Source organism: Canis aureus, chromosome 17, assembly GCF_053574225.1.
Source record: "Canis aureus isolate CA01 chromosome 17, VMU_Caureus_v.1.0, whole genome shotgun sequence".
Classification (NCBI taxonomy): Eukaryota; Metazoa; Chordata; class Mammalia; order Carnivora; family Canidae; genus Canis; species Canis aureus.
The window spans coordinates 43,592,699-43,618,756 of record NC_135627.1 but is presented as its reverse complement, the minus strand read 5'-3'; positions in this window follow the sequence as shown (position 1 = coordinate 43,618,756).

The following is a 26,058-nucleotide window of genomic DNA, read 5'->3' as shown; positions in this document are numbered from 1 at the left end:
CTCACCTGACTGAGCTGCCCAGGGTACCCCCATTCACTTTTCCCAATTTTGTTGGTAGTGTATTAGTGTCCATTTAAAATACATATTTATTTCAAATGAAAATCTTTAGGATTTTGATTTTTTCCAAATATAATTAACATATTAGTTTCAGGTGTACAATATAATGATTCAAGATTTCTATACTTTCCTCAGTGCTCATGAAAATAAATATCCTCTTAATCCACTTTATCTCTTTTATCCGTTCTCTCACACTCTATCTTTGGCAATCACCAGTTCTCTGTATTTAAGAGTCTGGTTATTTAGCTCTTTCTTTTCATTTGTTCATTTGCTTTGTTTCTTAAACTCCACACATGAATGAAATTATATGTTATTTGTCTTTCTCTGACTTATTTTACTTAGCATTATAGGGACTAGGTCCATCCATGTTGTTGCAAATGGCAAGATTTCATTCTCTTTTTATGGCTTAGTAATAGTCCTGTGTGCGTGTGTGTGTGCATGTGTGTGTGTATGTGTACACCACATCTTCATGTGGTGTCATCTATCTGTCATGGACACTTAGGTTGCTTCTGTATCTTGGCTATTGTAAATAATAGTTACAAGAAACATAGGGATAATTTATCTTGTAGAATTTTGTTTTGGGGGAGTTAAATACCCAGAATAGAATTATTGGATTCTATGGTAATTCTATTTCTAATGTTTTGAGAACCTTCCATACTGTTTTTCATAGTGGCTGCACTAATTTGCATTCCCAGCCACAGAGCACTAGGCTTCCTTTTTTTCCATATCTTCCTCAATACTTGCTATTTCTTTTTTAGTTTAGTCATTGACAGGTGTAAAGTGATATCTCACTGTGGTTTTAATTTGCATTTCCCTGATGATTAGTGATGTTAAGCATCTTTTTCATGTATCTGTATGTCTTCTTTGGAGAAATGCCTACTCAGGTCCTCTCCTCATGTTTAACCAGATTATTTGTGGGTTTGGTCTAAGCTGTGTAGGTTTTTTATATATTTTGAATATTAACTCCTGATCAGATATATCATCACTTACAAAGATCTTCTCCCATTCATTAGGTTGCTTTGTTTTGTTGATGGTTTTGTTTTGTTTTGTTGATGGTTTCCTTTACTATGCAATAGCTATTAATTTTGGTGTTGTCCTAACCATTTAATTTTGCTTTTGCTTCTCTTGCCTAAGGAGACTATCTAGAAAAACATTCTTACACCTGATGTCAAGGAAATTATTGCCTATGATTTCTTCTAGGAGTTTTATGGCTTTAGGTCTCACATTTAAGTCTTTAATCCAATTTGAGTTTATTTCTGTGTATGGTATAAGAAAGTGATTCAGTTCCATTATTTTGCATGCAGCTGTCCAGTTTTCCCAACACCATTTGTTGAAGAGCCTATCTTTTCCCCATTGTATATTTTTGTCTCCTTCATTGTAAATTAATTGACCTTATGAACATGGTTTATTTTTGGACTCTCTTTGATCTTATTTTTATAGTTCTGTTTCATGTTTAGTTTTGCAGTTATTTTTTAGATTACTTACTTTCAGCTAGAAATCACTTATTAAACCAACTTTTAAATAAGTCTCCAGGAATGTGATGAAAATCAGTCTCTGCTTGTGAGGATGTCTAAAGTTTAACTTTAGTTTTTCTTACTTCTGTATTATTTATACATTCTTTCTTGGTTAAAACTACTACCTACCAGAGATTAGGATACACGATGGAATGAACAGGTTTTTCTTAACACTTTAATTTTTTAGAGCAATTTTAGGTTTTCAACAAAAGCGAGAGGAAAGTACAGATACTTCTCATATACCTCTTGTCCCTACATATGCAGATCCTCCCCATTATCAACACCGTTCATTGAATTTTTTACCAAGAATGAACCTACATTGACATGTAATCATCCAGAGTCCATCATTTACCTTAGGATTCACTCCTGCTGTTGTATATTACGGGTTGGAACAGAAGTTTAATGACTTATATCCATCATTGTAATATCACATAGAGTATTTTCACTACCCTAAACATTCTCTGTGCTTGTCTTATTCATCTCTCTTCACTCCCACCCGGCAGCCACTGATCATTGTCCTGACTCCACAGTGTTGCCTTTTCCAGAATGTCATCCAGTTAGAATAAAATAGTATGTATCCTTTTCAGATTGGTGACTTTCACTTGGTGATATGTCTCTGCATAGCTTCATAGTTGAGCTTTTTAAGGCTGCCTTGAGGCCTGCTCAACTTGTCTGAAATTCTGTACCTGCAAGTGACTAGATGGGTGAACCCCAACACCCCTGCACTTCCCTGGGCAGTCTGCCTTGGGATGAGCAGGGCTTGCTCCTTAAACTGCCTCCTAGGCCAAAACCACCACAGAAAAAGCAGGGAAACACTGTCCCTTCCTTCTTGGATCCTAAGCCAGCCAGCTTCCAAACCTGGCCTCCCTGTCCAAATTCAACACTGTATGACCCTGGGAAAGTTACCTAACTTCTCTTGCTTCAGTGTCCTTTTCTGAAAATATGTATGGAAGCATACCCCCTACTAAGGAGGATCCTGGGATTAGGGAGATCTGAGGCTGCTGCAGAAGGCTACACTCACCCCCACCTGCTCCTCTCTCCCACCTTTTAGCTCTCTCCCAAGGGCTCACCTCTGAGAGCATTCACCTGATTGCCCATTCCTGTCATTTTAGAGCACCCTTCATGCACCCTACAGTGCCCACCCTTGTTTATACACTGTAAGTGTGCCCTCTTCTAAACACCTCCCACCCCCCAAAGCCTTGATCCAGTCATTCTAGCTGCCTGCCTCATCCTTTGATTCTCTGCTTTGCTATATGGAAAAGTTGTTCACCCACCACTCCTCCCTGTCCACTGCCTTCTGATCCTACCTGGTCTGGAATCTCCATCACCATCCCTCCAGTCAAGATTTCCAATGTCTTCAAGTGGTTGCCAGGATCCCTGACTTTCCTAATTTCCTGCTGATCCCCAGCCTATTGTGGGATGTGCCATATCCCAGGATTCCGAGATTCTACTACCTATTATTTCATTTAAATGTCAGTTAGTTAACATGCAGTGTAATATTAGTTTCAGGTTTACAATACAGTGACTCAACACTTCCACACAATACCCAGTGCTCAACACAACAGGTGCGCTCCTTAATCCCCATCATCTGTTTAACCCATCCCCTACTACCTCCCCTCTGGTAACATCAGTTTGTACTCTATAGTTAAGAATCTGTTTCTTGGTTTGCCTCTCTCTCTTTTTCCCCTCTAAAATCATCTGTTTCATTTCTTAAATTCCACATATGAGTGAAATCATATGGTATTTGTCTTTCTCTCACAAATTATTTCACTTAATACTCTCTAGCTCCATCTATGTCATTTCAAAGGCAAGATTTCATTCTTTTGTGGCTAAGTAATATTCCATTGTGTATCACTTCTTTATCGATTCATCAGTTGATGGAGAGTTGGACTGTTTCCATAATTTGGCTATTGTAGATGCTGCTGCTATAAACATCCCTGTTTATAGGTGCATGTATCCCTTTGAATTAGTACTACCTATTGAAAATTCACATTATATAGATAAGCTTCCCTGTGGATTTTTGGGGGTATGTAGGGAGAAAGATTCTATTAAAGACTGAAATTCCCACTTGTCAAACACATGGAAGCCAGAAGAACCAATCTTTGAGGGCTTATATTAATAAATATTACTGCCTGCCTTTGAAATTACTTCTTGGTGAAACCCTAGGCCTTTAGCTGACAGATGTGATTGTTAGCAGTTTACACAAAAGAATTCTTAGACCTAAGGTCTGGGTGAACAACCACAGCAGATTTTGCATTCTACTTTCAGTTACCTTTACTGAGCTTTCCTAACAAAATAAATATATTTAGTCTGTTTTTCTTTATCTCCACTGGCATTCACTTGTCAACACCACCATCATCTGGAGAAGACAGCCTATGCACTTTCCATTTACATACTTTTTCCTGCCCTAAGCCAGTTTCCACTTGTCTTTCCACCATCATATTTCAAATAGGAAAATTTTGCCTCAGAAGGCAAAAATCTGGGAGCACCTGGATGGCTCAGTCAGTTAAGCATCTGACTTCAGATCAGGTCATGATCTCAGAGTCCTGGGATAGAGCCCCACATCAGGCTCCCTGCTTAGTGGGGAGTCTGCTTCTCCTTCTCCCTCTGCTTCTGCCCCTGCTTATGTGCTCTCATGCTCTCTCTCTCTCTCTGAAATAAATAAAATCTTTTAAAAGAAAAAGGCAAAAATCCAAAAGATAGAGCTATCTGATGTTAGAATACACATTCAACCAAATGCTTCCATGTGCAATTTATTTCCACTATAAAGGTATTATAAACTTTGACAGTAATATTATTTTGAAATACTGTAAGTATTGAGATATATTATTATTACTATACGTATTTCAACCTATTATATTTTTCTATGTAAATTACAATGTACATTTTGAAAAGTGCTTTGCAAGATATGAGCTGTCAAATCATTTAAAAAGGCTATTTTTCATATTTTTATCATTTTATTTATTTATTTTTATCATGGTAAGCGTATTCTTTAATCCCTATTCCCTATTTCCTCCATCCTGCGACCCACTTCCCCTCTGGTAATCAATAAAGACTGAGAGCTGCCAATTTTTTTTTATTTAAAACAAAAAATTTAAAAAATAAGAATAAAAAAGCTTTTTGAACACTTGCTCCGTATTTTTTTAAATACATTGAAACTGTGTAGTCTAAAATACATGTGTCCCAATTAAGTCAGTCTTGATAAGGTTATTAAGGTTACAAGGGAAAGATTTGCAATTGTACTCTCAAAGAAAAGAGCTATATTTATTACGATCTTTTATAAAAAGCTTATTTTATATATTTGGTTATAAGTTTCATTTTTGAGACAGAATATTGACTATCAACAGTTACAAGTATTTCAAGCTAACAGCAAAATAAATTTATTAGAATAATTGGTTAGAATTTTTTTTTTTTGTCATTGAAAGTCATTTGCTACATCTAAGTAAAGAAACTAATTTCCTATTGTCAAATAGGAATTAGCTTTGAACTAAACTGGCAGGAACTGACAATTTTCAGCTATATGTAGACATAATTATATATATATATATATATATATATATATATATAGTCTTTCATTTTTAATTAGGTATAACTTGCACACATTAAAGTTTACTCTTTTCAGTTTCATTAATATATTCAATCTTGTGACTACCACTGGCAATGAGTTAGAGAACCGCTCAGCACTTAATCAGTCCATGTTCCTTTATAGACAGTGCTTCCTCTGGTATTACCATTAGCTTGTTTTTCTCTTTCTACAGTTTTGTATTTGTAAAAAAGCCAAATAAATTGAATCATGCAATATAAAGCATTTTACTCTGGTTTTTCCCAATTTGAGGCTTTTCCATATAATTGCATGTATTATTAGTCTATTCATTTGTATTCCAGAGTTGTATTCCATTGTATGGTTGTAAAACATTTTGTTTATTGCTTTCACAGTTAAACACAATTAGCCTATTTTCAGTTTTTGTTGATTACAAACAAAACTGTTATAAATATTTTCATATAGATTATTGGATAAGCATACATCTTTTATATCATGTAGATAAATATATAGGAATAAGATTGATTGGTGATTTTGTGAGCATGCTTTTAACATTATAACAAGTTGCACCAGTTCACATTCCCACCAACAGTGTAAGAGGGTTCCCTTTTCTCCGCATCCTCTCCAACATTTGTGGTTTCCTGCCTTGTTAATTTTCCCCATTCTCACTGGTGTGAGGTGGTATCTCATTGTGGTTTTGGTTTGTATTTCCCTGATGGCAAGTGACGCAGAGCATTTTCTCATGTGCGTGTTGGCCATGTCTATGTCTTCCTCTGTGAGATTTCTCTTCATGTCTTTTGCCCATTTCATGATTGGATTGTTTGTTTCTTTGGTGTTGAGTTTAAGAAGTTCTTTATAGCTTGGAAACTAGCCCTTTATCTGATAGGTCATTTGCAAATATCTTCTCCCATTCTGTAGGTTGTCTTTGAGTTTTGTTGACTGTATCCTTTGCTGTGCAAAAGCTTCTTATCTTGATGAAGTCCCAATAGCTCATTTTTGCTTTTGTTTCGTTTGCCTTCCTAGATGTATCTTGCAAGAAGTTATGTGGCCGAGTTCAAAAAGGGTGTTACCTGTGTTGTCCTCTAGGATTTTGATGGAATCTTGTCTCACATTTAGATCTTTCATCCATTTTGAGTTTATCTTTGTGTATGGTGAAAGAGAGTGGTCTAGTTTCATTCTTCTGCATGTGGATGTCCAATTTTCCCAGCACCATTTATTGAAGAGGCTGTCTTTCTTCCAATGGATAGTCTTTCCTCCTTTATCGAATATTAGTTGACCATAAAGTTGAGGGTCCACTTCTGGGTTCTCGATTCTGTTCCATTGATCTATGTGTCTGTTTTTGTGCCAATATCACACTGTCTTGATGATCACAGCTTTGTAGTACAACCTGAAATCTGGCATTGTGATGCCCCCAGATATGGTTTTCTTTTTTAAAATTCCCCTGGCTATTCGGGGTCTTTTCTGATTCCACACAAATCTTAAAATAATTTGTTCTAACTCTCTGAAGAAAGTCCATGGTATTTTGATAGGGATTGCATTAAACGTGTAAATTGCCCTGGGTAACATTGACATTTTCACAATATTAATTCTGCCAATCCATGAGCATGGAATATTTTTCCATCTCTTTGTGTCTTCCTCAATTTCTTTCAGAAATGTTCTATAGTTTTTAGGGTATAGATCCTATACCCTAAAGTTTAGAGGTAGTTTAGAGGTAAACTCTTCGGTTAGGTTTATTCCTAGGTATCTTATGCTTTTGGGTGCAACTGTAAATGGGGTTGACTCCTTAATTTCTCTTTCTTCAGTCTCATTGTTAGTGTATAGAAATGCCACTGACTTCTGGGCATTGGTTCCTCAAAGAGTTAAAAATAGATCTGCCCTACGACCCAGCAATTGCACTGCTGGGGATTTACCCCAAAGATACAGATGCAATGAAATGCCGGACACCTGCACCCCGATGTTTCTAGCAGCAATGTCCACAACAGCCAAACTGGAAGGAGCCTCGGTGTCCAACGGAAGATAAATGGATAAAGAAGATGTGGTCTATGTATACAATGGAGTATTACTCAGCCATTAGAAACGACAAATACCCACCATTTGTTTCAACGTGGATGGAACTGGAGGGTATTATGCTGAGTGAAATAAGTCAATCAGAGAAGGACAAACATTATATGGTCTCATTCATTTGGGGAATATAAATAATAGTGAAAGGGAATAGAAGGGAAGGGAGAAGAAATGGGTAGGAAATATCAGAAAGGGAGACAGAACATGAAGACTCCTAACTCTGGAAAATGAACTAGGGATGATGGAAGGGGAGGAGGGCGGAGGGTGGGGGTGAATGGGTGACGGGCACTGAGGGGGGCACTTGACGGGATGAGCACTGGGTGTTATCCTGTATGTTGGCAAATTGAACACCAATAAAAAATAAATTTATTATTAAAAATTATTATAACAAGTTGACAAAAAATTTTCCAAAATGACTGTACCATTTTGAATACCAAAGAAAAATGTTGTGACATCCATTTGGTCCATATTTTTGGCAATACTTGGTAATTTTTTTAGTTATTTAATAAGCAAATATTGGTGTCTCGTTATGGTTTGAATTTATTTTTCCCGATGATGTGATGTTAAGCATCTTCTTTTGCACTTATCTGCCATCCATATTTCTGTTTTGGTGAAGTGTCTGTTCAAACATTTTGTACAATTTGGAGAATATTTGTTTTCTTACTGTTGCACTTTGAGAGTTCTTTATATTTGTGAATACGCTTATGTGATTTTAACACATTTTTTCCCAGTCTGTAACTTGTCTTTCTCTCCTTTAATAATATATATTTTGGGGATGCCTGGTGGCTCAGTGGTTGAGCATCTGCCTTTGGCTCAAGGTGTAATCCTGGGATTGAGTCCCACATCAGGGGCCCCGCAGAAAGCCTGCTTCTCCCTCTGCCTATGTCTCTGCCGCTCTCTCTCTCTCTCTCTGTGTCTCTCATGAATACATAAATAACATCTTTAAAGAGTATAGTATATACTTTGTCAAACTGTACAGCATTTTGATTATGGTAAAGTCCAACTTATCCATGTTTTATCTTATTGGTTGTACTTTTAAGATCTAGGAAATCATTGCCTAATGTAAGATTTCCCCCTATGCTTTCCACTAAAGATTTTTGTTTGTTTGTTATTTATTGAAAAAATAAATTCCATTTAGATCTATGATATGTTTTAAGTTTTTATTTGGATAAGAAGTAAGAGTTGAGTTTCTTTTAGCCAAAATATGTGCAATAGTTCCAGAACTAAAAACTATCCTTTCTCTGAAGAATTACTGAACTTTTATTTAAGCATTTTTTTCTGGACCTTCTTTTTACTTTCACTGATCTATATAACCCATGACTTCTCCAATTCCTTGCTGTCTTGACTACTGTATCATTTAATAGATTTACAGAGTAGGGTAGTGTGAGTAATCTTTGCTCTTTTTAAAAATTGTTTTCCCCATATGGTTCCCCCATATAGTTCCCATATATCCTTATCCTGTAGTCCATTATTTATAATCTAAATTTACATTAAGTTAGATTTGTTGATTTATTATTATTATTTAGAATTTGTTGATTTCTTTAAGGAAAAGCTTGCTGAGGGTTTGATTGAAATACATTAAATCTAGAAAGCAGTTTATTTTTTTTAAGATTTTATTTATTTATTCATGAGAATACACAGGAGAGAGAGAGAGACAGAGAGAGAGAGAGAGGCAGAGACATAGGCAGAGGGAGATAGAAAGCAGTTTAAAGAGAATTGACTAATTATATTGAATCTTTAGATCTGTGACAATGGAATATCACTCTAATTGTTTAGGTATTTTTTATTTCTTTCATCAGTGTGTTGTAGTTTTCAGCATACAGATCTTGCACATATTTTGCAAGTCTTTTAGGTAAGTAGGGTTTTTAGTGCTATTGTAAATAGTGATATTTTTAATTTATTTTTTTATTTCTGGTCTTTAGAGATATGTGATTTTTGTATATTAATATTCTGTGACCTTACCTTATTCAAGCTCATTTAGTTCTAATCATGCTTTTTATAGAATTTTTGGGATTTAGGAAGATGATCATGTTAGCTGTGAACAAACAGTTTTGTTTCTTCTTGTCCTATGGATGTGGCTTTTTAAAATTCTTTGTTCATTATTAAAACAAACTAATACCTCCAGAATGTTGCTGAATAAGAGTAAACAAATTTGCCTTGTTTCTGACAATGGGGTATGGGACAGAAGGCACACTTAGTCTTTCACCAATATATGTTACCTAATGTGTATGCTAGGTTTATGGTAGTTCCCTTTATCAGGTTGAGGAGACTCCCTTCCATTTCTAGTTTGCATAAATTTTTACGAACAAAATGTATGAATTTTGTTAAGGAAATATTTCTTTATCTGCTGAGATGATCATATGGTTTCACATCTTGAATGTGTTATTGAATTAAATCACCATGATTAATTGTTGAATTTGAACTAACTTTTCTTTTTGAAGATGAAACTCACTTGGTCATGTTATATCTTCTATACATATTTCTGGTTTCTATTTGCTAATGTTTGATTGTGAATTTTTGTATTTATGTTTATAAGGGATATGAATGTTTTCATAAGATGTTTTTATTGAGTTTTGGTATCAGACTAATACTAGCCTATTAAAATGTATTGTTTCTTCTATATGGAGAAGTCTATAAAATTGTTATGATGTCCTTCTTAAATGCTTAGTATAATTTTCCAATAAAGCCATCTGGGACTGGAGTTAACTATATGGGAAGATTTTTAACTGGGAGTAAAATTTATTTATAAAAGATAGGGCTATGTAGTCCATTTCTTTTTGAGTGAGCTTTGACAATTTATTTCTGTCTTCTATTTCCTTTCTTGTGCTAGCTTTGGAATCAATTTACTGTTCTTTGTCTAGCTCCTTAAGGTGGAAGCATGGTTCATTTATTGGAGAACTTTTTTCTTTTATAATGTATTTAACACTATACATTTCTCTTTAAGGATTACTTTAGCTATATTCCATACTTTTCATATATTGTGTCTTTATGTTCACTCTATTCAAACTTTAAAAAAATTATGTTGTTTTTATCTTTCACTCATTTGTTACTTAGGAGGAAGCTCATTTCCAAATATTTGCAGATTTTCCAGATATATTTGTTACTTCATTTTAATTCAATAAGGTCAGATAACTGTCTGATGACTAGTCTTTTAAATATTTTAAGTATTGTCTTATGATCTACAATATAGCTTTTCTTTTTGATTACCTCTCTTTTTTTCATGTGCACTTGAAAACAATGTACATGCTTCTGTTCTCACTAAGGAGGAGTTATAAATGTCAATTAGGTCAAATACTTTGATATTGTTGTTCAGATCTTATTCAGTCAGCTATTGAAAGGGAGATATTAAAGGCTCCAAATATAATTGTGGATGTGTCTACTTCAGTTTTAGTGTTACTAGTTGTTGCTTCATGTTTACTTTGTTTTGAGATACATACACATTTAGGAATTCTATATTTTCTAGGGAGTTATCATCTTTATCATTTTGTGATGTCATTATTTAACTCATAAACTTCCTTGTTCTGAAGTCGACTTTATATGACATTAATATAGCTGTTACAGCTTTCTTTCAATGTGTGCTTGCACGGTATGTTGTTTCATTCTTTCACTTTTAGCCTATCTCTATCTTACATTTACATGGGTTTCTGATAGACAACATATAAAATATCTAATCTGCCTTTTTTTAAAAGATTTTATTTATTTATTCATGAGAGACACAGAGAGAGAGGCAGAGACACAGGCAGAGAGAGAAGCAGGCTCCATGCAGGAAGCCTGATGTGGGACTCAATCCCGGGTCTCCAGGATCTCTCGCCTTGGGCTGAAGGCAGCCCTAAGCCTCTGAGCCACCCGGGCTGCCCACTCTCCACTTTTAATTGATCCTTTTGTGTAATGTAATTATTGAGAGTGGCTTAAAATCTACATTTTTCTAGCTGTTTTTTATTTGTTCCATCTACTCATTTTCCCTTCTTTCTCTCCCTTATTGGATAGTAATAATTTCATTGTTTTGATTATCCTCACTATTGGCTTCTTTTTACACATTTTAAATAATGGCTACAGGATTGAAAATACCCACCCTTTATTAATCAGTTTCTACCTTATAAAATTATGTCTGCTTTACATTTAGCATAATGACCTTTGTGGAGTACACTCTTAATTCAGTTCTTTTTCTTTTATATTATTATTGCTATACATTTCCTTTTTATACATGCTACAAACACACAAAACATACGTTACCACTAATTTTGCTTTAAGCATTCAGTTACCTTATAGAATAGTACTGTAAGTTCCAGCACTTGTTACTAATTGGGTAGATCCATATTTTTGTTTTGTATTCATTCTTCTGTCTGAAATACCTCCTTTAACATATAGTACAGGTCTATTAACAATACACCCTCTTAATTTTTCTGCCTGGTAATTTTTCTCATCTTCAATTTTGAAAAATTTTTTGATGAACTTGTAATTCTGATTGGACCATGATTTTTTTTTCTTTTCAATGTTTCTTTTATTATTAAAGTTATTAATGTTTTAAAAATATGTCACTATGTTTTTCTGATCCTTAGTAGTGTCTGATAGAATTAGCTCCAATGAGCAATGGCTTGTATTTTATTTCCTTTTGGAGGCATCTGACCTTCCTTAGTTTAAGGTTTATTAATTTTTTTTTTATGGTAAAAACTGATTTTATTTATTTTTTTTTATTGGTGTTCAATTTACTAACATACAGAATAACACCCAGTGCCCGTCACCCATTCACTCCCACCCCCCACCCTCCTCCCCTTCTACCACCCCTAGTTCGTTTCCCAGAGTTAGCAGTCTTTACGTTCTGTCTCCCTTTCTGATATTTCCCACACATTTCTTCTCCCTTCCCTTATATTCCATTTCACTATTATTTATATTCCCCAAATGAATGAGAACATATAATGTTTGTCCTTCTCCGACTGACTTACTTCACTCAGCATAATACCCTCCAGTTCCATCCACGTTGAAGCAAATGGTGGGTATTTGTCATTTCTAATGGCTGAGTAATATTCCATTGTATACATAGACCACATCTTCTTTATCCATTCATCTTTCGATGGACACCGAGGCTCCTTCCACAGTTTAAGGTTTAGTTGATTGCCCTGTTACTTTGGTTCTCTGATGGGTTAAAGAGAAGTTAGGAATTTAAAGGCTGATCAGAGTTCGTTAGTTGTGGTGACAGTAGGGTGGAAATGATACTTGTTCAAATCCTACCCTAAGTGAAAGCCAGAAACTAGTTAAGTACTATCTTAAAAAAAAAGCTAATGGAGTTTTCCAAGAAGATATCTATGAAAACTTCTGTATTTTACCATTAGCTACTCATGCTTAACTGAAAAATGGAAGTTCACCTTCTTTCCACATCTGCATTTCAAATTGGAGATACAGAACAGCCTGTCCTTCTCCTCCATGTGATGACTTTTCTTTGTTGATTGCTTTCTTTTAACTTAGTTTAAACTTTAAGTGAAAAAAGTACAATGTCATAGTATTTATTACATAAACAATGGATTTATGAATGTTTGTTATATAGTTATAGCTTTAAACTATTTGATACAATATGAAGTCTCAGAACAATGTTGCATTCCACCTCTAAAAAAATTAAACTTAAAGATTGAACATCAGGTAATGAAATAGTACCTCATACAATAAATTTTTTAAGATGTCATATTGCATTTTGGAGGCATCAAACTTTTTTTAAATATTTTATTATTTTATTAATGAGAGACCCAGAGAGAGGCCAAAATATAGGCAGAGATATAGGCTCTTGCAAGGAGCTGGATGCGAGACTCAATCCCAGAGCCCCGGGATCATGACCTGAGCCAAAGGCAGATACTCAACCACTGAACCACCCAGGCACTTGGCATCAAACTTTTTTATTAATCTTTGTGGATATTTAAAAATTGGATAACATAATCTTTTATATATCTTTACAATCTGAGAAATATGTGCTTGCCAAATACAGGAAGTTAATAAATTTCATTCTTCACCATCCACATTTTCCTCTCTTGTAGTTGGTGAAATTGGTGACAAAGAATGTTTCCTAATGCTCTTCTCCTAGAACTAAGAAAAGAAAAAAGTTTAAAAGTCTATTGTTAATAGAATATATTTAAAAATATGTATGCTATTCTTCACCAGTGATTATAACATTAATTCAACCTAGAGAGATAAAGAGTTCCATTTTTTTAAGAATGGTGATGACTTCTCCTGATATTGCCTTTTGCATCATTTACAATAAGCATTACTAAACCATAGCATTATATGCATAACGATAAGGTATCTTGAATTATTTAATACACTATATTTATTCAAGCTAGGCAACCATATGGATGAGTTCCATTTTTTATTATATAAGCTTTAACTTTTGTTCTTTAAATTTTTTATCAGTGTCATTCAGTATAAAGAGTTTAAACATTTTCTTTAATAAACCAGTGAGGGAACAAATATTCTGCACATTTTCTTCATATTCTCTTAAGCAAAATAGTAATCCGTTTTTATTTTAAATTTCAAATGAAAAATATAATCTGATTTTCACTGGTATATCATAAATTATGTCAAATTTATCTTGTGAGATGCAATAAAAAATTTATACAACTATGACAATGGAACATTTGGTATTCAGAATTCCACTGGGATTACTGTGTATTACATAAGGACTTTTCTGATTAGGCATAACCAAATGATTCTAATTTATGAAATTTTCTTAAACTTAACAGCTGTATCATTTTTAAAATGTGTCTCACTAGACTCATCAGTATGAAAAATATCAAAAGATACCTCATTTTGCAAATTGAAGCTGGTGGCTCCTCTTTTCATAAAAACAAGGAGCACACCATATTTTGAAATAATATATATTTTTACCTGTGTGGTCACAATCTTAAAAGTTGGATTACAGGAAGTTTTCCTATTTGGAGATGCTGAAAAATGTTAGCTTTTACTTTAATAGCATTAAATTTACATCATTGTGCCTAATTCCAAGAAGCAAAATAAAATAAGCACATTAGCTGCATATTCAATCATTTCTCTACATTGTTGTAAGTAATTAATATAATCAGTTTGTTTAAAAAATATACAAACTCCTAAACAAAAGAAAACATAAATACCCAATTAACCAAAAATGTACTAAATGAAAGTTGGACCTATGTCAGTGGCTTGGAAAATGAAATAGAAAAAAGTAGCTCAAAGCATAGGAAAAAATATAAAGAGCTATGAATCTAAAATGAGAAGCCTAGGAACTTGGATGATACATTCAGAAAACAAAATGGAACAAAATGAAACAGAAGTCAATAATTACAGAAGACACAAGAGAAAATTCCTTGAGATTATTAAAAATCCAGTTTTGCAGATTGAAATCTCATTAAATTCTGGACTGGGTTTAGAAGAAAATAAATGTTCCTATGTACGTATTGATAGATAAGATTACAGATATCAAAAAAGAATCATACTAGGCTTGTAAGCTTCAGGTTTCATACAAAGAGAAAAAAAATCAGACTGGCATTGAGTAACTCCTTTTCCAGTCTTGATGTGAGAAAACAAACTAAACAAAGTATAAGACTACAACCCTTAAGTACTCTAACCAGTGAAAGTGAGAGTATCTTAAAGACATGTAAAAATTTAGAAAGCATATTATCCATTATTACTTTAGAGACTAGTTTTGAAGAAACATCACCTCCACAAATAATAATTAAAAATGTTAAACAGTGGTTGGAGGAAGATGAAAAATAGAGGAAGATGTAGTTAGCAATGAAGCTTAATAAGCAAAATCAATAAGTTTAATAACAATAAGCAAATAATAAGCTTAAAATCAATAAGTATATTTAATATATTTAATATTGCATTGCAGCTGGAATAGGAAGTGTGTTCACACATTAAACATATAACTAAATTATAGTATATTATAATTATTAATATAAATAAAAATAGGAGAAAATAAAAACTAGATAAGGAGGACCAGAGTATAGGCAAGTGAGGAGGTGTTTTAATTTCAAATATGGTATTGCAAAATAGGCTTCATCAGGAAAATGACATGAGACCAAAGACTTGAAGGAGAAAGGGGATTAACCATGAAGATAACTAGTGGAAGGACTTTCAAGTCAGAGGGAACAGCCAGTGGCAGTTTGAATGGAGCATGTGGGTAAGAAGAAAATAAATAAAGGATGAGGTGAGAGAAGTAGCTGGAGAAGGGGGCAACTAGAGAATAATCCATAAGGCTTTGTGTTGAGGGCAGGTACCTATGGAATAACTGGTAGGAGCCTCATGGGTCATTATAAGAACTTAATCTTTGATTCTGAATAAAAAGGAGAGTCATTGCAAAGTTTTAAGCAAAAGAATTACGGAAAACAAAGTGAATGTACCTTGTATATATTAATTGTTTCAGTCTGGTTTTGGGTATGAAATAAAACTTATATATAAGTAAGTTCATCAGCAAATAAAGGAAAAACATTCAAGTAGTTTGACAATATATTATACATAAGGGATAGAAGGAAAAGATGTAACTTCAATATAAATATTGAAAAACTTCAGATTTTATGTATGTATAAGAAAAATAAAACTTCAGAATATTTACTCTAAAATATTTACTTTTGTGTGTATTTTTATATTTATAATAGATAATGTGTTATAGATATAAACTCTAAAATATTTGCTTTTGTTAAACAGCAAGATTTCAAATTGATGAAATGTTTTATTTTGCATTTTAGTAAAGAAATATCCAGAAACCTACTTTTTTTCTGCATAGCTGTTTTAACTAAAATATTTCCATGATAATACAATTTGTCAAATTTTTGTTTTAAAATATTGTGTACAGGGACACCTGGGTGGCTTAATGGTTGAGCATCTGCCTGTGGCTCAGGGCTGATCCCGGCTTCCCGGGATGGAGTCCCGCATTGGACTCCCCGGGGGAAGCCTGCTTCTCTTTCATTAATAAATAAATAAAATCTTTAAAACAATGTTGTGTACAATATTAGTGCTACATCATGTATATGTGTGTATGTGTGTGATTTCCTTGATTCACTGATGCTGAATAAAATGAATATTTTAATCATAAAGATACATCTTCCTTTCTTTGTTTTTTGTATATTTTTTTATTGAAGTTCGATTTGCCAACATACAGTATATCACCCAGTGCTCATCCCGTCAAGTGCTCCTTCAGTGCCCATCACCCAGTCACCCCAACCACCCCTCCTACCTCCGCTTCCACCACCCCTCGTTCATTTCCCAGAGTTAGGTGTCTCTCATGTTCTGTATCCCTCTCTGAAATTTCCCACTTATTTTCTCTCCTTTTCCCTTTAATCTCTTTCACCATTTTTTATATTTCCCATATAAGTGAAACCCTATAATATTTGACCTTCTCCGATTGACTTATTTCACTCAGCATAAAAACCTCCAGTTCCATCCACTTTGAAGCAAATTGTGGGTATTTGTCATTTCTAATGGCTGAGTAATATTCCATTGTATACATAGACCACAGCTTCTTTATCCACTCTTATTTTCTGATCCTAGATAGTGTATTGTGTGAGGGGTTATATTTTACAAATGCCAAAACTCAGGAGTAACTTCTTGAGGCCCCGGCTCTATGTAGAGAAACTGGGATTCACACCTTGCTCTGTACTTTCTCTTAAACCATCCATGAGTGCACATAATATTATTATTGCAGTAATGGAACAGAAGACATGATCTTCTCCTCAAAGCAGAAATTTAAATATTTTTCCTTTTAAAGTAAATGCCAGTTGTACACTTTTTCATCATGTCCTCTTAATTTTCATTTAAGGTACGTGAGTTCATGGGGAACTTTTTTAGTGTCGTCAGAATGGTTAATCCAAAGTCAAATTAAGCTTGAGTCTGAAAGTTTCCATTTTCTTGATTGAATTAAATGCAGAGTGCTCATGTATATGCACAAACACTGGCATTCAGCAGAGCCCTCATTACCATGCTGAGAAGTGTGGATTCAAATTAGAGCTGCATGTTAGACAACCGCTTGCATAAACCAAGGCTTGTTAAAACAATGTTAATGAGCCCCCATTGTATCGAGCAGCTTCACTTCCCCAGTCTTTCATATGTGTTCACACGAGACCTGGGAAGATGCTGAACTGATTAAGTCTGAAATAGAGCTGGAGACTCTCTGCTAAGCCACTGGGGTGAAGGGAATTAGAAAAATTGGGAACAAAGAGCCATATAAAGTTTACTTTAGGTTAAAAACATGGTGATAGAACTTCTCCCATGTGTCAGATTTTTTTTGAGGCATATTTAAAATCTAGCCAAACAAACAAGAACTAAGATTGTTAACCTAACAGTTATCCTCATTTATATTTTCTAGCATAATTTGGACAGAGTTTTCTAAGGGTTTTCTGACTTGCTTGCTTCTTTTACAATTATTTTCTTTATAGTAAAAATCTTTTCATGTGGCTAGGTGAAATCTGCTCTCAGGGGGGAAAAATACCTTATAAAGAATGAAAACGAACACCTCCTCTCACTGGTTATCCTTGATACGTTACTTTATACGTATGAAATTAGAAGGGAAGACGAAAATAAATTTTAAACTCAGCATAGTCTATTTCTAGCAACTTCCAAATGATACATAATGAAATCTAGATTTAAGAAGCATCGTACTAAGTATGAAACATTGACGCTTTGCATGATCACCATGCCACAGGCATTAGGTAAAACATAAACATGCACTTTAAAAGACTCCTAATGTCCTTGTTTATATTATGGACATGAAGGCTATCAAGTTTAAACTTTTCAGATTACAGATGCCAGAAATTTAAAGTTGAGTTTTTAAATGTAATAATGATCTTCTAGAACTCAAAGAATATATTGCTTCTCGCCCCACTCAGGATTTTGGTAATTACTGTATGAGGAGCTCTGGTCCCCTGCCTTTATGGTATTCGTCTTTCTCCCACTTTCAATAAACATTAGTTGCCACTCAGTCTTGAGGACTTGAGAAGTTCTACATTTTTAAAAAATACGGATAAAAACATACCAATATAATGATATGGGAACTGGAAAGGAACCTCCCAGCTATTCAAGAATAATGATAAATGATTCATGATGAGATTCATGATAAGAATCATGATAAAATGGTGTATACTTATTTGTATGTTCATTCATTTACTCTCTAGCAATCCTGCTAGGCGGTAATTTCCAAGTGGATATGGGTGTGGCTATTTTGTTCATCATCATGTATCTAGAACATAATATATTTTCTGGCACATAAGAAGAACTCAATGAATACACACGGAATGAGAGAACCATCAGAGAAATAAAAGGATTGAATTATCAGATTTCAATTGGTATATTTAGAGTTAACCATGTGAAAACTATGTCGAAGAACAAGACTCCAAAGCAAGACCCTGAAGACTTTACAACAGCACTTGTTACATGCAGCATCTAAAGGTCAGCAAATGCTTCGTGAAAGCCTTTTGATGACAGCTGTCATTACAACTTTACTACAAAGTAAGCTATAGTTATAAAAGCACTCATGGGGAATGGTAACCACTTTGAGACCAAAGGTTTACCACTAGAGCTATTTTTACATGTCAGGTCTACTTACAAATAGAGCGGTAAGCAAGACAAATGAAGAGTGTGTTCAGACTTGGTGAACAATGACTGTGTGACTTTGAAAATTTTGTAATTTATTATTTCTGATCCTGAGTAGATTTCTCAGTAGGAACTGAATATTAAGAAGGAGATTTAAACCCCCCTCTCAAAAAATAATCAGTGATTTGTTTTATTATCAATTCTCTAAAATGTAGAGCAACTTAAAAATCTCAGTCCCTAGATGGAGGGGAGTAGATTGCCGCATTTATAAGACAAAACTAGGGGCATCTCTGTTGTGTTTCCCGTGTGTGAGAGAAGAATAGCTGTGCATCATTGGGAAGTAAGATTTTTCCTTTACATAGTTAGTCATTTTGTTTTTTTATAGCAAAAGAATTCCGGAGGCCAAATAAATTACAAGAAAGGAACATAAAAAGCAACGCTAAAAAATAGCCACTCGATCTCATTATCTCATAGAGGATGAACCTGGAGCTGAAAGGTTAAGTGATTTGTCAAAGGTTGTGTAATTATGTGTGTAAAAGACAGAAAATAATTCCTGCTGAGGATCAGATGAGATGATACTGCTTAACAATGCATAAATCGGATACACCGATGTGCCAGTATAACTTATATGTAAGTTGTGCTCCTGACAGTGTTTAAATGTTTTTATTTTGATTGATTTAAAAAAAAATTCTACAACATAAGTGCCCTGTATTAGAAGGGCTCAGTTGACAACCAGACTTAGTGGCGAGTCCTTGGACTTCCAGATTTTATTTTCTGTGCCTTCTAAAGTAAGAGGGGGTCATAAAAACTAACATGACATATCTTATGAATTAAAAGTCAAGGAATGGGGAGAAAAATATTTGTGGTTGAGATTCCCATATCCCTCAGGTCTTGGCTCTTCAGTGAGCACCAGTTCCCCTCACAAATTCCTCTGCACTGAAGGGATAGAGTGTTTTTTCAGCTCTGAAAACTTCCCCTTCAAATAGAAATTTCAGGAATTACTCAGAAGCTAACTCCTAGCTCAGGTACTAAGAAAAGAAAGATCATAAAAAACAGCAATATCCACAATAACATAACACTTTGACATGATCAAATTTTCAATTTTAAGCATAGAGAATTTCACTAAAGTTAACCTGAAAATATTCTGTCCTGTATCCAGGGTCTGTCTTTCCCAAATTGCAAAAACATTAAGTATACCATAAATCCTTTGTAAGCCCTTCTTCCAAACTATATTCTGACAGATATGTGCCCAGGTTCACCTTCTACAGAAATGTCAAACGTATCGCAATAATAGGAATGGCTCCCCTAAATCACTAGGGTTTACCCTTTTCCCCACTTTGCTCCAAATTGCTTCACCTTTAATCTCATCATTGTTCATCTCCACATCCACCTCTGAATCTGTCTACCCAGGAATGTGCTAGTGATCATCCCAAAGACCTTTGTTATAATGCAATCTGCTTCATTAAAAAAAAAAAAATCATTTAACATTAGAAATTACCTCTCAGTTTATTCCTTCGTGGCCTACTATTTTTAGAGCTCTATAAACTTTGCCTTTCCTGTGATTTTTCTTGCAGTCAGAGGTAGTTTGCAATATGCAGAAGGCTTAAATAATAGATAAAGAGAGGCAGAAGGCCAGTGACCGTTAAGCTGAGGGTGCTGCTAGGCAAAGCAAGGCAAACCTGGTTCTACATGGAAGAACAGACCCTCGTGGGAAGGGTTCTGATCCATCAAAGAGTAATCCCAAGATCATTAAAAGAATTGGTTCTTTTCTTATATTTAAATATAATGAAGGAGAGCAACCCCTGGGACGTGAGTATCTGAGCAAGATAAGAGTGGGACTCAGGAGAAGCTACCAGTTGTTCAGTTAAAAGTAGTCCATCCCCAGGCAGTTCAGGATCGGTTAGTTTATAGGAACTCCACTCGGGTTCATGCTCTCCCCTCAAGTTCTGAGACTTGGGAAGTCCAGTTGGTGGTTTTTCAAGAAGACTGCTCAGTCCATTAGCTAGAGTTAGAAGCCATAGACCACAGAGAATTGTAAGTTGCAGCAGCAGCCTGTTTTTATGCCCACCCTGGTCATGTTTCTGAGAACTTATTGCTATATATTCCTCTCCTTGGTCTTTGACCACTAGCTGGAAATTTGTCATCTTCTGGACTTGGCATCATGAGCAGCCAGATTTCTGAGCACATCGCTCAAGGATCACGGCTCAGAATTACATTATCATAGGAAATGATGTGATTCTTTTCTTATTTATAATTCTAGATTCCTTTAAAGACAAGGCATCTGGTTGAGGTTTCCAATTCACTTTAGGAAAAAAGTATGTGTCCACTCAACGTTGTGAGGAAAGATCTTCAAAGAAATGATGTTTTGAGATATAATAGGAGTTTCTTGGGTCATTCTTGGATTACTGCTACTCATTATACATTTTAAATCCCATTACATTATTATTATGGAGAGGGGACTGGAGCAGCAGCTCTCTTCTTAATATTGAATGCACACACTTACAAACAGTGAAAAAATGAACGAGAGTTTACTGAAAGATTAGTGTGTACATTTTAGGCAAAGATATGTAGTGTTCCCTTAAAGCTGTCAAACCTGAGCAACTGATTTAAAACAAAGTATATATTTAAAGTGTCAGTAATGACTTCTTTCCCCTAACAATATGTTAGAATATTTAGTTTAATTCTGCTCTCATCTTTGACAGCTAGCAAGTTTCTCAAATAATTGCTGAATGCCCTATTCAGCAGAAATTCAATCTGTTAGGGATTCTGGCTGTAAGTCATGCCTAGATAACTAAAGCATGAGTAACTATAAACCTAAGCACTATTAAGAAACTGAAATATATAATCTCTCTGTAGAAGAAAATCTTCTAAGTCATATTATCACAAAATCCTCACAAATACTTCTGCCTTTTCTGTAATCCAATGGGAAAAAGAATCATATCAGTATAGTAAGCACCATTCTGCTATAGGTTCAATCAGTTCTCAGATATCAAGGGAAGAGAAAGGGGGTTTGGGAAGGAGAAAGAATATCTTCAAAGCTGCTTAACACTAGAATAGTCTCAAACAGCAAAGAAAATCTTCCAATTTGATTTATTTATATATCCAGTAATCCTTGAGCTAAAGAAGTGATACATATTTATTTATTTAGGCATGCTTATATCATCACCTTTCTATGCAAATTTATATATGTTTAGCAAAAATATAATCTTATATGCATGTTATGTAACACATTACATATTATAAAATTTCATATATATTTAATACCTTAATTTATATATATATATATAATTTCATTTTAAACTTTATATATTTTATGTATTGTGTGTTATTCAAATTTTCCTCCTGGACAGAACTCCTGCCTCTAATAACTAGTATCTCCAACTGAGCAGATACTGGGAGCAATAAACAACTTCATGGAGAGTAATTGTGGGGACTGTCTTTTTTTTTTAAAAGATTTTATTTATTCATGGGAGACACAGAGAGAGAGGCAGAGACACAGGCAGAGGGAGAAACAGACTCCCTCCGGGGAGCCTGTTGAGGAACTCCACCCCACGACCCCGAGACCACACTTGAGCCAAAGGCAGATGCTCAACCACAGAGCCACCCAGGTGCCCCAGTTGTGGGGATTATCTTAATAACAGCCCTATGAGATAGGTATTTTTACACACAGCATTTTTTTAAATAAGGAAACTGAGGCTCAGAGAAGTAAAGTAACTTTAAAGACAAATCATTAGTATATGGTAGAAACTGGATGAGAACTCAGGTCTCACTAACTATAACATCCGTACTTTTTATTTTATTTTATTTTATTTTTAAATTTTTATTTATTTATGATAGTCACAGAGAGAGAGAGAGAGAGAGGCAGAGACACAGGCAGAGGGAGAAGCAGGCTCCATGCACCGGGAGCCTGATGTGGGATTCGATCCCGGGTCTCCAGGATCGCGCCCTGGGCCAAAGGCAGGCGCCAAACCGCTGCGCCACCCAGGGATCCCTAACATCCGTACTTTTAACCATTGAGTGACATTGCCTGTACAAAGAAATCCTGTGTATTCTTGTCCTGTGTATTCATTTACCATTTTGGCACATTGCCAGCACCTGTCAAAAATTTATTGACCCTCTATCCATACATGATTCTGGTAAGTCAGTCACTGCAGTTCAATCCAGATGAGAGATTCTTCATATCATACTTTTTCTTACCCTAACTGGGGAGTGACATTTTCTCATATGCCCTGGTACACTGAGATCTCTGACTGTAGATCACGGGTAGATTGTCAGAGCTGATTTCCATATGTAAAGGGAGATCATTCTCTTTTGATCTTTGAATTTCTCTTAAATTCCAAAATTTCAGCATCTTAAAAACACTTCTAAGTGGATTGGTTGTTATTAGTATCTGGGGGGACTAGAGAGAGGAAAGTTGTAGTTTACTGAGTATAGAGTTTTAGATTTGCAAGATGAAAAAGTTCTAGGCATTTGTTTTACAATAATGTGAATATACTATTGAACTGTACCCTTCAGGTAGTTAAGATGATAAATTTTAGTTATGAAATTTTTACCAAAAGAAAAAGGGAAAATGCACATTATATCTCAATATATGTTTATTGGAGATATACCATACACATTGCAATACTTTACATTCACTCATAGCTTAAAAGTTAAAGTCTTGGTATCCAGAAGAAAGTATGGTAATGTAAATAGCTAGCTGTTTACATAAATCATCTCTTTTTTTTTCCAGATATGACAGTTTTCCATCTAGCTAGTTATGGCCACATGGCTATATGAAAGTGTTTTCTTTCCCAATGAAAGTGTTCAGGGATGACACATGAGTCATTTTTGAAAGCTAGATATCAGACTGGATATCAGACATAGGATGTGATGTGGAATTCAACAAGATAATTCTAAATTTCACATGTGAGGGACACCTGGGTGACTCAGTGGGTTAAGTATCTGCCTTAGCTCAGGCCATGATCCCGGGGTCCTGGGATAGAGCCCTGGGTAAGACTACCTGCTCATAGGGAGTCTGTTTCTGCCTCTGCCCTGCCCCCAGTTCCTTTTCTCCCTCTCTCTCTCTCAATAAATAAATCTTTAAAAAAAATAAAATTCACATGTGAGAACTGAAAGCTAAAATTAGCCAAAGGAAGACACTACTAAAAAGGAAAACTGAAAAGCAAATTATTGTTGTATAGTAAAGGAGGACAAATCAATAGTCTAGAGAAAACATACCGATCTAGACATGTATAGAAACTATTTAGCCAATACTGCTCAGGGATTTGGTTATTGAGAAGGAGAAAAAATGAAATTGGATCTCTGTGTTGCACAATATCTGAGATGTTTACAGTTGGATTAAAGACATGACTATAACACTTTAAGAAATTATGAAAGAATATCCTATGATTTTGTATGTTTAGGCAAGGATTTTTGTAACAAGACACAAAAATTGGTAAGCATGTGGAGGAAGACCAATACATTTTATTGCATTAAAATTAAGAAATCCTGGGGCACGTGAGTGGCTCAGTAGGTTAAACATCCAACCTTGACTCAGGTCACGATCTTGGGGTCCTGGAATCTAGCTCCAGGATTGGCTCAGCACTCAACAGTTTCTCTGCTTGTCCCTGTGCCCCTCCCCCCACTCATGGACTTGCTCTCTCTCTTTCTCTCTGTCTTTCAAATATATAAAATCTTCTTTAAAAATTAAGAAATTCTGTAAATGAAAAGGCAATTTAATGATAAAATGCGTGCCAGAAAGTGGAACAAATTATTTTGTAACATATGTAATTGATAAAGGTTTTGCATTTAGAACCTAGAAAGAACTCTAATACATTAATAAGAAACAAGTTATTTGGGAAATGGGCAAAAGACTGGAATTAGCAGAATTATTCCAAATGATCCATAACATTTAAATGGATGCTCATCCTCATTAGTAATAGAGAAATGTAAATTAGAATGGCCATAACATAAAATACCAGATCTATCTAATTAGGAACAATTCAGAGTTTTCTCAAAATGTAATATTTTCAACAATGTGTGGAATGACAACTCTCACTAAAATTCATGGACTACAAATTGGTAGAAGTTAATAAAGTTTCTAAAAAGTTGTACATGTGTATATATCCTACAATTTAAACATTTCCATCTTATCTATATAAAAAAGACATGATTTTACATATGTACTAGGAAATATTTTTAAGAACATGTATAGGGGATCCCTGGGTGGCGCAGCGGTTTAGTCCCTGCCTTTGGCCCAGGGCGCGATCCTGGAGACTCGGGATCGAGTCCCACATCGGGCTCCTGGTGCATGGAGCCTGCTTCTCCCTCTGCCTGTGTCTCTGCCTCTCTCTCTCTTTCTCTCTCTCTCTGTGACTATCATAAATAAATATATTTAAAAAAAAAATAAATAAATATATTTTTTTAAAAAAGAACATGTATAAAAAATATTCATACCAGAAGAACTTCTTGTGTAATGCAAATATACTTTAATTGTAAAATATAAAGTTTATTTATTTATTTATTTATTTATTTATTTTTTAATTTATTTTTTATTGGTGTTCAATTTACTAACATACAGAATAACCCCCAGTGCCCGTCGCCCATTCACTCCCACCCCCCGCCCTCCTCCCCTTCTACCACCCCTAGTTCGTTTCCCAGAGTTAGCAGTCTTTACGTTCTGTCTCCCTTTCTGATATTTCCCACACATTTCTTCTCCCTTCCCTTATATTCCCTTTCACTATTATTTATATTCCCCAAATGAATGAGAACATATAATGTTTGTCCTTCTCCGACTGACTTACTTCACTCAGCATAATACCCTCCAGTTCCATCCACGTTGAAGCAAATGGTGGGTATTTGTCATTTCTAATGGCTGAGTAATATTCCATTGTATACATAAACCACATCTTCTTTATCCATTCATCTTTCGTTGGACACCGAGGCTCCTTCCACAGTTTGGCTATCGTGGCCATTGCTGCTATAAACATCGGGGTGCAGGTGTCCCGGCGTTTCATTGCATTTGTATCTTTGGGGTAAATCCCCAACAGCGCAATTGCTGGGTCGTAGGGCAGGTCTATTTTTAACTCTTTGAGGAACCTCCACACAGTTTTCCAGAGTGGCTGCACCAGTTCACATTCCCACCAACAGTGTAAGAGGTTCCCTTTTCTCCGCATCCTCTCCAACATTTGTTGTTTCCTGCCTTGTTTATTTGCCCCATTCTCACTGCTGTGAGGTGGTATCTCATTGTGGTTTTGATTTGTATTTCCCTGATGGCAAGGGATGCAGAGCATTTTCTCATGTGCATGTTGGCCATGTCTATGTCTTCCTCTGTGAGATTTCTCTTCATGTCTTTTG